We start from the raw sequence: 6,274 nt of genomic DNA, 5'->3' as shown, positions 1-6,274 counted from the left end.
GACCAGGATGAGCTCTGATGGTGCAGCCACTGGAGAAGGGTGAAGCTGGGGACAGTCCTGAGCCATGACCGGCTTTATGGCTGCAGCAGGACGGTGTGCTGGGGGGGTGGGAGGGGATGGGCCGCTGCCCTGACACCCCAGGTGAACGCAGACAGTGTGAGTTGCAATAACATCACGTTGGAAGGAAAAATAAAGAGCAAAAAGGTATAAGAGGTTATCACTTATGTATATTTCAAAGACACACAAAAAACAGTAGATGTTTATGGGAACACGTGATATGCAGTAAAAAATGAAGGATCACACAGCCACCAACATGTGGGTGTGTGTGGGTGGATGGAATCCCAGGCACCTTTGCTATATCTGTCATCCTTTATCTATTTAAAAGAGAGGGATACAGTGATTGCATGTATACAATTACATAGTAAAATGCTAGCAGGTTTTTAATTTTAGTGGTCAGCACAGAGGTGCCAATTATATTATTTTCTGTATGTTTGCAAGTTTTTATAATTTTCAAAAAAATTAAACAATGAAAAGCTGCAAAGAACTATATCAAAATGTTCCTAGAAATATATTACTGCGCTCACGTGGCTTGTGCCAGCGTGGGAGAAGTGTGCGATTCTTCTCTCCCCTTGGTTTTCCAAGTTCTGTGACTATAGTATTTTTTATAAGGAAACACTTACAGATGATTCTTTTAATTTGTTTAAAAAGTAACTATATGGAAAAGAAAAATGAATAGCAGACTCTGTATCAACCTCTTTGTATCAACCTCTCAGCAGACAGGGCTCCTTTGTAAGGTGTGATTAATAAAATCCGCTGGGGACGGTATTAGCGGGCTCTCTATTACCGGGCTCATGTCATACAAAGGGTGCAGTGTTGCTGATTCTGACACCAATATTTCCGCAGGCCTGAATTGACAGAATCTTTCTGAATGTGTCATTTATGGTACCAAATGAAAAAGGTCTTGTTCACCAGCCAGACTCTAGGCCCGAAAGGGACAGACAGATCTGTATGCGGGCTCTTTTGCCCAATTTAAAACCAGCATCTTCATAGTAACCAAAATTAATTCAGCACGAATTTTGCTGAATCGGATCCTGGGCCTGCAGGGAGCGGGGGGTGCATCGATGGTCAGCTGCGTAGATGGGCCCAGTCCTCTCGCCGCCGGGGTCACTACACAGAAGTGTAGAAATGTAAATAAAGTTCCTCAAACCCCCAGTTCACAAACGCTGGGACAACCAGCATCCTCCCCATGTTTGCAGGGAGGTGGGGGAGTTTCCAGGTTCTCGCAGTCGCCTCTAGCCTCTTGTTCTGAAATCCTTTCCCCAGATTGTTCCTCTTGAACCTGCAGCCCCCCACTGGGGGCTCCCTCTCCCCCCAGGTTTGAGGAGGTGGGGTGCACGAGGGGGTGATGAAGGGGCTGAGCTACTGCCCCACAAAACTTCCCCCAAGTGAACAACCCCCCACCCCAAAAACCCCTGCTGATAAAGCCCTTCTGCTCTCCGCTGTTTCCTACTCCTCTATCTACTGTTTTGGTTTTGGTTTTGTTTTCTGGTCTAGGGTCTCCTAGCCATTCAGTCTTGCGCTGCCCTGAGTAAATATATTAACCAGAACAATTTTGTTCTTATAGTTTTATTCCCATCCATCTTGGCTTTGCCCCAAGGGCTGTTCCCCCCCACCCCACCCCACCCCACCCCCACCCCCTGCAACAAAATAGTACCTCAAAGGGTTTTGTCAAAAAAGAATTCTCCACGCAAGGTGAAATGCTGCCTGCAGAAGTTAAATGGTCACCATTCCGCCCCACAGTCCTGCTACGGGCGGGGCTCACCCCTTCACGACGTAGCTCGAGAATCAGAATGTATCTGGAGCCAAGCTGACCATATAGTTCTAAGTGTCAAACAAATGGTGAAAGCAGAAAGTTTTGTAGCTGTGGGTGTGGCATGGGGGAGAAAGCTAAGGCATTAGATGACCTGTAAGAGATTGTCTGAATTACTGAAATGATGGAAACAGAGGCAGAATTTTCAATAACGGCTCTGAGACCGGCTTCTTGTGCCCTCAGGCTGTTTTGCAGGCTGGGGGCGGTTCCCTCTGTCCAGAAGGTGCCGTGGGCTCCGAGCTATCAGCCACTTCCTGGGGGGAGGGGCGGAGGGGGTCTCTGCTCTGGTCTGATTGCCAAGCACGAGAGAGGCCTGCATTTTCCTGCCTGAAGTTGGGAGTAAAAGAACAGTGCAACTAGGACAAGCCCTGGAGTCCTGGTCCAGCTGAGCAGGGAGGTCATTTCTGAAAGTGGAGCTATAACAAGAGCCACCTGTGCCGTAATGACCTCCTAGATTAAGAAAAAGTTGAAAAACCAGACCTGAAGGAAGCAGAGTCCTTCCCACGAGGGCAGTGCAGCCCTAAGTCTGTTTTGGAAATGAACCAGCTGTGAGCGACACGGCCCCACGCAGTGACAGGGGGTTGGTGTGGAGAAACAGGAGCCAGGCCCAGGAATCGAGAGAACAAAGCACGACACAGTCAACTGCAGCTCTGAGCTCCTCGCTTCACCCGCGGCGCTTAGTCATCCCTTGCAAGTCCTCAGAATCTGTCCTGCCCGAGAGAGACCCCAAGACCTGAGTGCACACGTGGCCACTGCACAGCAGCTTTCCCTGAAAATGGCAGCAAGGGGGGGGAAGCCTCACAGCTGGGCTGAGCATCGTTGCAAGCACGGATCGCCCGGCAGCTGGAAGGGTAGTGAGTGCTTGAGAAGAGAACGCTGGTTCAAGGACACGGAATGTCTACTTCTTTTTACTTCTGGAAACGCTTCACCTTGCGTTTCCACTGCCGCCTCTTCTACGGCTGTTGCCTCAGCTCCTACTTGCATCCTCTGCCCATAAAACAAGGTGAAGTGGATGTGGGACTTGACAGAATGAACCATTTGGCGTTGGGCACGTGGTTTTTCAGTAAAGGTGCCAGTACCAGCGTACGTGATGCTGGCACGATTGTACTTGGGGACAGCGCCTCCCACTGTCTTTCCTGTGAGGTGTCTGCGTCCCTTTCACTTGTGCTAACCCCTCAAGGAGACAGAGGGCTGCTGAATAACTACGGATGTACCCCAGGAACAAGACGTGCGGTCCAGCATCCCAGCTGGAGGAATCATTTTCTAGTCAATCTGCAGTGAACTTTAACCTAAAACAAGCCTGCTTTCAGAATTAACTAGACCGTTAGGGGGAGTATGACAGGGAAGATGCCCGATGTGCTCAGAAGAGCTTCTCGCAACCTGGTTATGATGCAGAGGGTGTGTGTCACCCCCGAGTGATGGAGGTGGCCCCCGCTTGGTATTCTTGATGTCACGTGGGTGAATATCCCCACTTACATGTACGCACACCTCTTGTCTCTTGCCTATAAACTGGGTGGTAAGATACTAGTGGTCAAAAATTGCTTGTTACACATCTTTCATGCTTAATGGAGTACTGAATTGAAATTGCTTATTTTGTGGACCTTTGCCACACCTGCCCCAGCAGGAGCCGGTAAATCACTGACCCAGGATTGGAAACTGAGTCCAGACAGGTTGGCTAGTCCTACGTACATCATTGATACAGGTTTGCACTAAATAAAATATTTACTGGGTGGAATATATACATTAATTATCCTAGAGATAAAAATTGGGGGAGATACAATTTATTATGGAAAATTTCATAAAATTTTCATAAATATTGAGAAGAAAAATAGTATAATAAATCTTCATGTATTCAGCACCCAGCTTACCAATTATCAACTCAAAAAAAAAAAACCCAATTATCAACACATACCCAACCTTTTTACATATATACACTCCCTGTGGATTATTTTGAAGCAAATCTCAGCTATCACATTTTGTCTATAAGCACTTCACTATGGCCCTCTAAAATAGTAAAACTCTTAAAAAAAATAACCATTATAACAATACCACCCCTAAAATAATTAACAATTACTTAGCATCATCAAATATCCATTCATTTAAAATATTTTTCAGATTGTCTCATATTTTTTATAGTTCTTTCAAATCAGGATCCAAAGAAGGTCAAATCACTGTAATTGACTGATATGCCGCTTAAGTCTCTTTTAAGCTAATCTCTGATTTCTCCCTTTCTCTCCCCACCCTTTGTATTTGTTGAAGAAACCAAATTATTTGTCCTGTAGGTCTGGGTTTTGCTAATTGCATTCCCATGGTATCTTTTAGCCTGTAGCTCTCAATGGTGAAAAACTGAAAGCATTTCCTCTAAGATCAGGAACAAGACAAGGATGTCCACTCTCGCCACTATTATTCAACATAGTTTTGGAAGTCCTAGCCACGGCAATCAGAGAAGAACAAGAAATAAAAGGAATACAAATTGGAAAAGAAGAAGTAAAACTGTTACTGTTTGCAGATGACATGACCCTATACATAGAGAATCCTAAAGATGCCACCAGAAAACTACTAGAGCTAATCAATGAATTTGGTAAAGTTGCAGGATACAAAATTATGCACAGAAATCTCTCGCATTCCTATACACTAACAATGAAAGATCAGAAAAAGAAATTAAGGAAATAATCACATTCACCATTGCAACAAAAAGAATAAAATACCTAGGAATAAACCTACCTAAGTAGGTAAAAGACCTGTACTCAGAAAACTATAAGACACTGATGAAAGAAATCAAAGATGACACAGACAGAGAGATATACCATGTTCTTGGACTGGAAGAATCAATATTGTGAAAGTGACAATACTACCCAAAGCAATCTACAGATTCAGTGCAATCCCTATCAAATTACCAATGACATTTTCCACAGAACTAGAACAAAAACCTTAAAATTTGTATGGAGACACAAAAGACCCAGAATAGCCAAAGCGGTCTTGAAGGGAAAAAATGGAGCTGGAGGAATCAGGCTCCCTGACTTCAGACTATACTACAAAGCTACAGTAACCAAGACAGTATGGTACTGGCATAAAAACAGAAACATAGATCAATGGAACAGGATAGAAAGCCCAGAGATAAACCCATGCACATATGGTCAACTAATCTATGACAAAGGAGGCAAGGATATACAGTGGAGAAAACACAGTCTCTTCAATAAGTGGTGCTGGGAAAACTGGACAGCTACATGTAAAAGAATGAAATTAGAACACTCCCTAACACCATACACAAAAATAAACTCAAAATGCATTAAAAACCTAAATGTAAGACCAGAGACTATAAAACTCTTAGAGGAAAACATAAGCAAAACACTCTATGACATAAATCACAGCAAGATCCTTTTTGACCCACCTCCTAGAGAAATGGAAATAAAAACAAAAATAAACAAGTGGGACCTAATGAAACTTCAAAGCTTTTGCACAGCAAAGCAAACCATAAACAAGACAAAAAGACAACCCTTAGAATGGGATAAAATATTTGCAAACAAATCAATAGACAAAGGATTAATCTCCAAAATATACAAGCAGCTCAATATCAGAAAAACAAACAACCCAATCCAATAATGGGCAGAAGACCTAAACAGACATTTCTCCAAAGAAGATATACAGACTGCCAACAAACACATGAAAGAATGCTCAACATCACTAATCATTATAGAAATGCAAATCAAAATTACAATGAGGTATCACCTCACACCAGTCAGAATGGCCATCAGCAAAAACTCTACAAACAATAAATGCTGCAGAGGGTGTGGAGAAAAGGGCACCCTCTCGCACTGTTGGTGGGAATGTAAATTGATACAGCCACTATGGAGAACAGTATGGAGGTTCCTTAAAAAACTAAAAATAGAATTACCGTACAACCCAGCGATCCCACTACTGAGCATATACCCAGAGAAAACCATAACTGAAAAAGACATATGCACCCCAATGTTCATTGCAGCACTCTTTACAATAGCCAGGTCATGGAAGCAACGTAAATGCCCATCAACAGATGAATGGTTAAAGAAGATGTGGTACATATATACAATGGAATATTACTCAGCCATAAAAAGGAACGGAATTGGGTCATCTGTAGAGACGTGGATGGACCTAGAGTTTGTCATACAGAGTGAAGTAAGTCAGAAAGAGAAAAACAAATATCGTATGTTAATGTATATATGTAGAATCTATAAAAATGGTACAGATGAACTGGTTTGCAAGGCAGAAATAGAGACACATATGTAGAGAACAAACGTATGGACACCAAGGGGGGAAAGCGGCGGGGGGGGTGGTGGTGGTGGTGATGGTGATGGGATGAACTGGAAGATTGGGATTGACACGTATACACTGATATGTATAAAATGGATAACTAATAAGAACCTG

This window comes from Aethalodelphis obliquidens, unplaced genomic scaffold, assembly GCF_003676395.1.
Source record: "Aethalodelphis obliquidens isolate GAN/ISIS:26980383/991018 unplaced genomic scaffold, ASM367639v1 scaffold34, whole genome shotgun sequence".
In the NCBI taxonomy this organism is placed as follows: Eukaryota; Metazoa; Chordata; class Mammalia; order Artiodactyla; family Delphinidae; genus Aethalodelphis; species Aethalodelphis obliquidens.
The sequence above is the reverse complement of the archived record's forward strand: the minus strand, read 5'-3'. Positions refer to the sequence as shown.